This window comes from Ovis aries, chromosome 20 (genome assembly GCF_016772045.2).
Source record: "Ovis aries strain OAR_USU_Benz2616 breed Rambouillet chromosome 20, ARS-UI_Ramb_v3.0, whole genome shotgun sequence".
Classification (NCBI taxonomy): domain Eukaryota; kingdom Metazoa; phylum Chordata; class Mammalia; order Artiodactyla; family Bovidae; genus Ovis; species Ovis aries.
This window is the reverse complement of record NC_056073.1, coordinates 7106419-7116565: the sequence shown is the minus strand read 5'-3', so window position 1 is coordinate 7116565 and position 10147 is coordinate 7106419. Positions and strand designations below refer to the sequence as shown.

Genomic DNA, 10147 nt, shown 5'->3' with positions numbered 1-10147 from the left:
ATTCAGTTGTGAAACCGTCTGGACATGGGCTTTTATTTGCTGGAAGATTTCTGATTACAGTTTCAATTTCCATGCTTGTGTTGGGTCTGTTAAGATTTTCTATTTCTTCCTGATTCAGGTTTGGAAAGTTGTACTTTTCTAAGAATTTGTCCATTTCTTCCACGTTGTCCATTTTATTGGCATATAATTGCTGATAGTAGTCTCTTATGATCCTTTGTATTTCTGTGTTGTCTGTTGTGATCTCTCCATTTTCATTTCTAATTTTATTGATTTGATTTTTCTCCCTTTGTTTCTTGATGAGTCTGGCTAATGGTTTGTCAGTTTTATTTATCCTTTCAAAGAACCAGCTTTTTGTTTTGTTGATTTTTGCTATGGTCTCTTTTGTTTCTTTTGCATTTATTTCTGCCCTAATTTTTAACATTTATTTCCTTCTACCAACCCTGGGGTTCTCCATTTCTTCCTTTTCTAGTTGCTTTAAGTGTAGAGTTAGGTTATTTATTTGACTTTTTTCTTGTTTCTTGAGGTATGCCTGTATTGCTAGGAACCTTCCCCTTAGCACTGCTTTTATAGTGTCCCACAGGTTTTGGGTTGTTGTGTTTTCATTTTCATTAGTTTCCATGCATATTTTGATTTCTTTTTGATTTCTTCAGTGATTTGTTAATTATTCAGAAGCGTGTTGTTCAGCCTCCATATGTTGGAACTTTTAATAGTTTTTCTCCTGTAATTGAGATCTAATCTTAATGCGTTATGGTCAGAAAAGATGCTTGGAATGATTTCAATTTTTTTGAATTTATCAAGGCTAGATTTATGGCCCTGGATGTGGTCTATCCTGGAGAAGGTTCCGTGAGCACTTGAGAAAAGGTGAAATTCATTGTTTTAGGACATGAATTAGGTCCAACTGGTCTATTGTATCATTTAAAGTTTGTGTTTCTTTGTTAATTTTCTGTTTAGTTAATCTGTCCATAGGTGTGAGTGGGGTATTAAAGTCTCCCGCTATTACTGTGTTATTGTTAATTTTCCTTTTCATACTTGTTAGCATTTGTCTTACATATTGCGGTGCTCCTATGTTGGGTGCATATATATTTATAATTGTTACATCTTCTTCTTGGATTGATCCTTTGATCATAATGTAGTGTCCTTCTTTGTCTCTTTTCACAGCCTTTGTTTTAAAGTCTATTTTATCTGATATGAGTACTGCTACTCCTGCTTTCTTTTGGTCTCTATTTGCATGGAATACCTTTTTCCAGCCCCTCACTTTCAGTTTGTATGTGTCCCTTGTTTTGAGGTGGGTCTCTTGTAGACAACATATATAAGGGTATTGTTTTTGTATCCATTCAGCCAGTCTCTGTCTTTTGATGGGGGCATTCAACCCATTTACGTTTAAGGTAATTATTGATAAGTATGATCCCATTGCCATTTACTTTATTGTTTTGGGTTCCGGTTTATACACCCTTTTTGTGTTTCCTGTCTAGAGAATATCCTTTAGCAATTGTAAAAATATGGAACGCTTCACGAATTTGCATGTCATCCTTGTGCAGAGGCCATGCTAATCTTTGTATCATTCCAATTTTAGTATATGTGCTGCCGAAGCGAGCATCCCTTCATCCTTTAAATATTGATGTTCCTTCAGGGTATATAGGGCTTCCCTTGTAGCTCAGATGGTAAAAGCGTCTGCCTACAGTGTGGGAGACCAGCATTTGATCCCTGGGTAGGTAATGGCAACCCACTCCAGTACTCCTGCCTGGAAAATCCCATGGACCGAGGAGCCTGGTAGGCTACAGTCCATGGGGTCGCAAAGAGTTGGACATGACTGAGCGACTTCACTTCACTTCACTTCAGGGTATGTCCTGGGTCACCTTCTATTTTTATTATACACACTCTTCCCCTGGCAATCTCATTGCTTACACAGGTTCTTGTCTTCTATGTGACTCTCTTCTAAATTAATATCTCTATCTGAAACCTCTGCTGAGCATCTGAAGTCAAGCCATTCGCTGAACAGCTTCTCTCCGATGGCTCCATCTCAGCCTGTCCCAGCCTGAAGGCCAACTCCTTCTGCCCTCCCCTGGCCGCAGGCAGTTTCCTTCTGCCCCCCACCCCGCCAATTCATCAGCTCCTTCTATGGACCAAACTGCAGTGAATGACACTTCCATCCTTCTGATTACTGAGAAGAGAAACCCAGGAACCATCCTTGACTTCTCCCTTGCCTCTACCACAGTCCTAAATTAATAGACTAATTCTGTCAATTCCTCTCTCTTAATAGCTCTTAAATAAATTCAGTTCTCTTTAGCTTTCTCCCTCTCCAGTTCAGAGAACGTATGCTCCCAAATCACCTGTCTCTATGCCAGCCAAGTCCTGGAATGCCAGACACCTGAGTCCGTTGTCCTTTTCATTTTGCCAGGTAGTACCTGCCTTGAAGCTGCAAAGAAAAGCGTGCTGGTTGACTTAGTCTGAAAAGGCCAGAGGGCTTGGAAATGCGCATGTATGTATATGAAACCTTATTTTCTTAACAATTTGATCCAGCTGCATCTATAGTAATTTCTAGAGCTTCTAACTTCCTTCATTTATTTTCTAGACCTTCATATCTACTTTATAGCTAATAGTAATCATATTCTGTGCTGTGCTTAGCTGCTCAGTCATGTCCAACTCTTTGCAACCCCATGGGCTGCAGTCCACCAGGTTCCTCTGTCCATGGGGATTCTCCAGGCAAGGATCCAGGAATGGGTTGCCATGCACTCCTCCAGGGGATCTTCCCAATGCAAGGATCGAACCTAGGTCTCCTGCATTGCAGGCAGATTCTTTACTGACTGAGCCCCGAGGGAAGCCCAAAAATACTGGAGTGGGTAGCCTATCCCTTCTTCAGGGGAACTTCCCCACTCAGAAATTGAACAGGGGTCTCCTGCATTGCAGGTAGACTCTTTACCAGCTGAGCCACCCAGGAAGTCCAATCATATTCTACTTAGCAGCTAATAGTATACTACTAATACTATGGGTAGTATACTATTAACTTACTACTAATATGTAGTAGTATGCTATAGGATAGCTATAGTTCATAGCTTAGATTACTTTTTTTCCCCTCATGATTTTAGCTTTTAATTGCCTATGTTGAAGCTCAAATGTTTGTTTCTTAATTTCTCACATTCTTGAAAGTTGTTTCTTCCAGTCTGCTGAAATTTTTTCATCCCTATATTTGCTTGGTATTTTTTTTTTACTCCCAAGCTGTCTAGTGGACACTGCAGATTTATGATTTTGTAAGTAAAATCAAGATCAATCGTTCAGCTGTTCGATGACTTCTCATTACTTGCAGCTTTTTTTTTTTAACTCTGAAAAGTGCTCATTTATTTTTACAATTTCCTTTTTTTTTTCTTGCTCAAAAGGATAAATTAAAATCCAGAGGACCTCTTTTGAAACTTTCTGTATGTAGATTCACTAATATTTTGGACTGAGTAAAATGATGGGTTGTGGGAATATCTTGATGATTCTTCTTGTTTTCATACATTTTAAACCATGTAGTGGGTACCATTTTGCCTTTTCATACTGTTCAGGCAACTCACTGCAAAAGACCCTGATGCTGGGAAAGATTGAAGGCAAAAGGAGAAGAGGGTGACAGAGGATGAGATGGTTGGATAGCTTCATCGATTTAATGGACATGAACTTGTCAAACTCTGGGAGATAGGGAGGGACAGGGAGGCCTGGCGTGCTGCAGTCCATGGGGTTGTAAAGAGTCAGACATGGCTTAGCAACTGAACAACAGCAACAATTGGGTACAGTGTGTTGATAGGCCTGTAGAAGGTGGCAGTGCAAATTGACAGCCGAATGAGGGCTGATTAAGATGCATGGCATGTCAGGATAGATGCTTGCTCTCAGTGGGTATATGGGGCACCTCTTGGGCCCCATCTGGCATCTGCAGCCAGAGGTGCAGTGGCCTGGCAGTGCCTGGACTCAGCTGTCCTTTGAGTCTCTGGCTGGCCTGGGGCCTCTCTGTTCTTGCTGTTGGGGAGGTTTCCAGGAACTCCCTGGTGACAGAGGCACAGCTGAGCTCTAGAAGCATGACACTCCATGGGCTGTTTTCGACCACAGAGGGATGGGAGCCATGGTATGGTGCGAATCATGTACTTTACTTGACTTTTTCATCCTCATTCTCCTGCTCCCTCAAGTCAAAGGAAAAGTATTTACATAATAATAAATATCCTTCAGTGTGGTGAGGATTAAATAAGATAAAGTGGGTACAGGTCTGTCAAATAGTAGATACTCAATAAATGTTAATTTTCCTCTCTGTTCCTACACTTACAAAATTGTGATAATGAATGTCATTGTTTTGTTTACCTTTTTTTGTCATTTTTACTACTAGGTTTGAAAAATAATTTAAAGAAAATAATCTTTTAAACTTAAAACTCTTCAAAAATTAAAATTAATACTAACCAATGACCAATAACTACAGCTAAGAAGTATAGCCGATATGTGGGCGTCTCTGGTAGCTTAGCTGGTAAAGAATCCACCTCCAATGCAGGAGACCCTGGTTCCATTCCTGGGTGGGGAAGTTCCCTTGGTGAAGTGATAGGCTACCCACTCCAGTATTCTTGGGCTTCAGAATCCGCCTGCAATATGGGAGACCTGGGTTTGATCCTGGGTTGGGAAAAATCCCCTGGAGGAGGGCACGGCAACCTACTCCTGTATTCTTGACTGGAGAATCCCCTTGGACAGAGGAGCCTGGTGGGCTGAAGTCCATGGGGTTGCAAAGAGTCAGACACGATTGAGACACACAGCACAGCACATAGCTGAATGTCCTATGGGTAGTCAGAAAAACCTAGTCTGGTTCTGGTCCCACTGATGACTTAGTGACTAAACAACCACGAAATGACTGTCTGCTTCACTTTGGAAGATCTGTGGTGACTCACACAACGTTGGATGAGGAAATAGGCTTGTTCCAACTCCTAGCACTTGTTGTCAGAGGGAAGAAAGAAAGAGGGAGAAAAAAATGTTTTAGTAGTAACACAGTCAAGATGGAATTTATTCCTAGCTTTCCCTTCAAGTAGGAAGTGATTCTAATAACCAAAGTTGGCTTGAAACCCCCCACCCACTTAGTCCTGGCTGCAAAATGATGCTCTGCTGAAAGCACCCTGTGCCTCCAGATGCCACAGAGGTCAGAGTCAGAGCTCAGCGATTCACAGCCAGGGATGGACAAAGCTTTTCCTCACAGCCAGCTGATACTAACTCAGTCTTCAAAGAATAAGCCCAGAAGTAAAGCTAACTCACAGAAATCACTCCTAAAGATCCCAAAGCAAGAAACAGACATCTCAGTGACTGAGTGGCATAAGCGTATTGTGTGTTATACAGTGAAACCAGACTGAACCCTAACTAGTCCCTTCACTAAGAATTTTCGAAAGAAGGAGCTAAGGAGGATATCAAAACAGACTCTGTGTCCTTTGAAATTTGTTGTACATGTTTATGGAGAATGAACTGTGCATAAACCTCAGGATTAGGAGACTTCCCTGGTGGTCCAGTTGTTGGGATTTTACCTTCCCAACACACAGGTTACAGGTTTGATCTCTGTTCCAGGAGCTAGGATCCCACATGCCTCCTGGCAAAAAAACCAAAAGCTAAAACAAGCAGTATTGTAAAAAATGGTTAAAAAAATGGTCCACATTAAAAAAAAAATATTTAAAAAATCTCAGGATTGGGTGTCATTACTTTTACACTCACCAATTGTTTTCTTTCTTTGAAAATTCTGAGTTAATTGTTTGGGGGGTTATTTTCATTTCATTTTTTTGGTCTTTTTTTTTTTAAATTGTGGTAAAAAAAACCATATAACATTCAATGTTTCGTCTTACCTGTTTTTGAGTGTACAGCTCGGTAGTGTTAAGTATAATCACATTGTTGTGCAACCGGCTCCTAGAACTTTTTCATCTTGCAACACTGAAATTCTATACCCAGGAAACACCAATTCCTTCCTCTAAGTCCTTGGCAACCACCTTTCTACTTTTTGTTTCTATAGTTTTGACTTCTTTGGACACCTTATGTGAGTGGAAACACACAGTATTTGCCCTCCTGTGACTGGCTTCTTTCTCTTAGCATAATGTCTCAAAGTTCATCCATGGTTTAGCATGGAACCCTTTAGCAGGGGCTCACTCTTTTTAAGGCTGCACAATATCAATAACCTCAGATATGCAGATGACACCACCCTTATGGCAGAAAGTGAAGAGGAACTAAAAAGCCTCTTGATGAAAGTGAAAGAGGAGAGTGAAAAAGTTGGTTTAAAGCTCAACATTCAGAAAACGAAGATCATAGCATCTGGTCCCATCACTTCATGGGAAATAGATGGGGAAACAGTGGAAACAGTGTCAGACTTTATTTTTGGGGGCTCCCAAATCACTGCAGATGATGATTGCAGCCATGAAATTAAAAGACGTTTACTCCTTGGAAGGAAAGTTATGACTAACCTAGATAGCATATTAAAAAGCAGAGATATTACTTTGCCAACAAAGGCCTGCCTAGTCAAGGCTATGGTTTTTCTGGTGGTCATGTACGGATGTGAGAGTTGGACTGTAAAGAAAGCTGAGCACTGAAGAATTGATGCTTTTGAAGTGCGGTGTTGGAGAAGACTCTTAAGAGTCCCTTGGACTGCAAGGAGATCCAACCAGTCCTTCCTAAAGGAGATCAGTCCTGGTTGTTCTTTGGAAGGACTGATGCTAAAGCTGAAACTTCAATGCTTTGGCCACCTCATGCGAAGAGTTGACTCATTGGAAAAGATCCTGATGCTGGGAGGGATTGGGGGCAGGAGAAGAAGGGGATGACAGAGAATGAGATGGCTGGATGGCATCACCGACTTGAAGGACATGAGTTTGAGTGAACTCCAGGAGTTGGTGATGGACAGGGAGGCCTGGCGTGCTGCAATTCATGGGGTCACAAAGAGTTGGACATGACTGAGCAACTGAACTGAATCTTCCATTGTATGTTCAGACCATATTTTGTTTATCCATTCATCCGTTATTGGACATTTAGGTTGCTACCACCTCTTGACTATTGTGAATAGTGCTGCCATCAACATAGGGATGTATCTTTTTGAATTATGGTTTTCTTTGGATATGTGCCTAAGAGTGAAATTGCTAGGTCATATGGTAGTTCTCTTTCAATTTTTCATAATGGCTGCACCATTTTACATTTCTACCAACAGTGCACAAGGGTTCCAATTTCTTTCCATTCTCATCATGACATTATTTCTGTTCTTTTTACAGAGGCCCTCCTACTGGCCCTACCTACTCATACCCAGCTACCTATCTGGATTTGTCTTATGACTAATGATGGTGAGCATCTTTTCATATGCTTGTTCACCAGTCTTGTCTTCTTTGGAAAATTGCCTATTCAAGTCCTTTCCCCATTTTTTACTTAGGCTATTTGTTTTTGTTGTTGTTCCTTACATTTTCTGGATATCAGCTTGTATATGTCAGATACATGATTTGAAAATATTTTCTCCCATTTTATAGGTTGACTTTTCATTCTAGTGATTGTTTCCTTTGATGCACAGTTTTTAAGTTTAATATCATCCCATTTGTCTATTTTTGCTTTTCTTGCCTGTGCTTTTGATGTCATGCCCAAGAAATCATTGCCAAATCCAAGGTCCTGAAGTTTCCCCCTATATTTTCTTTTACGACTTTTATAGTTTTAGTTCTCATGTTTAAGTCTTTAATCCATTTTAAATTAATTTTTGCATTTGATGTAGGGAAGCCCTCAATGTCATCCTTTTGCATGTGGATATCCAGTTTTTCCAGCATCAATTATTGAAGAGACTATCCTTTCCTTATTGGGTAATCTTGTTGCAAATTATTTGGTCCTACATGTAAGGATTTGGGCTTCCCTGGTGGCTCAGTGGTAAAGAATCTGCCTGCAACCCAGGAGATGTAGGTTCAATCCCTGGATCGGGAAGATACCATGGAGGAGGGCATGGCAACCCACTCCAGTATTCCTGCCTGGAGCATCCCATGGATAGAGGAGCCAGCAGGGTTGCAAAGAGTTGGACACGACTGAAGCTACTGAGCACACTTACAAGGATTGACTTCTGGGCCTTCTAGTCTGCTCCACTGGTCGATAGGGAGCCCATAGTCTATATGGTCTCTAAGACCACGTCGTCTTAGTTACTGTTACTACACAGCATGGTTTGAAATCAGGAAGTATGAGGCTTCCAGCTTTGTTATTTTTAAAGATTATTTTGACTATTCAGAGTCCCTTAGATTCCTTATGAATTTTAGGATGGTTATTTCTTTTCCTGCTAAGAGTGCCTTTTGGATTTTGATAGGGATTGAACTGAATCAATCTGAAGATCATTTTGGGAAGTATGGACAGTATAACACTATTTAGTCTTCTCACTCATGAGAAATTTTGCTACTATAATAAGTGGGATTATTTTCTTAATTTCTTTTTCAGATAGGCTATTGCTAGTGTCTAGAAATACAACTGATTTTTGTATATTGATTTTTTTATCCTGCAACTTTGCTGCAATCTTTTATTCATAGAAACAGTTTTGTTTGTGTATGTGTGTGTGGAGTGTTTAGGATTTTCCACATGTAAGATTATGTCATTTGCAAACTGAGATAATTTTACTTCTTTTCCAATTTAGATGCCTTTTATTTCTTTTAGTTTGTTTGCTTTAGAGTTTCCAAACGTTGAAATTAAGATTCCAGCCTATGGTGCAACAGAGGGGTGAAGAAAAACCAGGACCCTTGCTCTTCCGCAGGGTGTCTTTGTATAAACAAGAGAGAAGCCAGCCACTGCCTCCGGGGAGCTCAGCCTGCACCTGGGTGTGTGCATGGAGAGCAGAGCACAGGGTGAATTTTTACCCCTCCCACCCCCCAATCGAATATTCTTGGGTAGTGGAGCCGTGTTTCACTTCAAATCCTCCTGACCTCTCCTCTGATTCTAGCCACAGGTGCAGGGACCAGTTCTGAGCAGGCTCCCCTGGATACTGCCTCCTTTGTAACCTGGCCTCTCGTTTCTTGTTTGGGGGGTTTTATGATTCTCTTCTTGGGGGTGTCCGTAGGAGCTTTCTTGGCACTCACAGTGTGCAAGGCTGGAGGTGGGGAGGAGTAACAGAGGGGATGGAGGGCAGGGAGAATAATGCTCCACGAGGCAGCCCTTGACCCGTGGGGCCGGCGGTCAATGAACAAATGCTCTGCTGTCTCCACAAGCCCCCGTGGAAGTGTCTTTTCTTTATATATATATATATATATACACACATATTTATATACATTTATTTATTTGGCTACACTGGGTCGTAGTTGTAGCATGCAGCATGCAAACTCTTAGTTGGGACCTGTAGGATCTTTAGCTGCAACCATGCAGGATCTATTCCCTGTTCTGGGAACCCGGACCCCCCACATTGGGAGCCCAGAGTCTTAGCCGCTGGACCACCAGGCAAGTCCCTCCATGGAAGTTTCTGAGACATGTTTCATAAGAGTTGTCAAAGGGCTCTTCAGGATAGAGCAGCTGATGGTCGAAGCTGCGCCTTGGGGGACCCGCTGTAAGGCCTGTTTGTACCCCTGTGTGCAGCAGCCCTGACTGTAACCTTTGACCCCACCGTTTCCGGTTATGCCTTAGTTCAGCTCAGTTCAGTCGCTCAGTCATGTCTGACTCTTGCCTTAGAGAGACTCATTTGTTGCGGAGGCTTTACCTGTTACATAACCAGTTCACATCTCTGAGTTCTAGCATCCTCTTTATAAAATGAAAGTGAAAACAGTTAATAAACGTATTCAAATGTGAAGTGCAAAATACTTTTTATCATTAAATATAAATCACTATGTTGTCGCACCTCACATCCACTACCATGTAAATGAATACTTGCCTTTGTAAATAAAAAATCATTTATACAGATCTCTAGACTCAGGATAACGGGCAGTGAGTGTTTTAGGCTGAGCTGCTGATTCTAGAGAAAGCTCACTGTTAATTCCTCTTTTTATCCTTATGGAGGCAGCGGGATTGTTGAACTCGGCCGCCTGACCTGGCCTTCATCGTGGCCAGAAGTTCATGCCAACTCATCCCTCGGTCTTTGTGGTTTGGCCTGCCTGCCATTTTAAGCAGCGCTCATTCTAGATGGGCTTTTAAAAATTTTTGGAGCCTGATAGTGCCAATCAGGAGAGGGCAGCTTCAATCTTTTCCC

The 10147-nt window shown here is 41.5% G+C and overlaps 1 non-coding gene across 1 annotated transcript; it reads right to left on the bottom strand.

The window, feature by feature from the left end:
• Positions 1-1493: 1493 nt before the first annotated feature.
• On the bottom strand, positions 1494-1597 carry LOC114109794 (U6 spliceosomal RNA). Its single transcript, XR_003586369.2, has one exon. It is a non-coding gene; the product is annotated as a U6 spliceosomal RNA (small nuclear RNA).
• Between the last annotated feature and the right edge of the window lie 8550 nt (positions 1598-10147).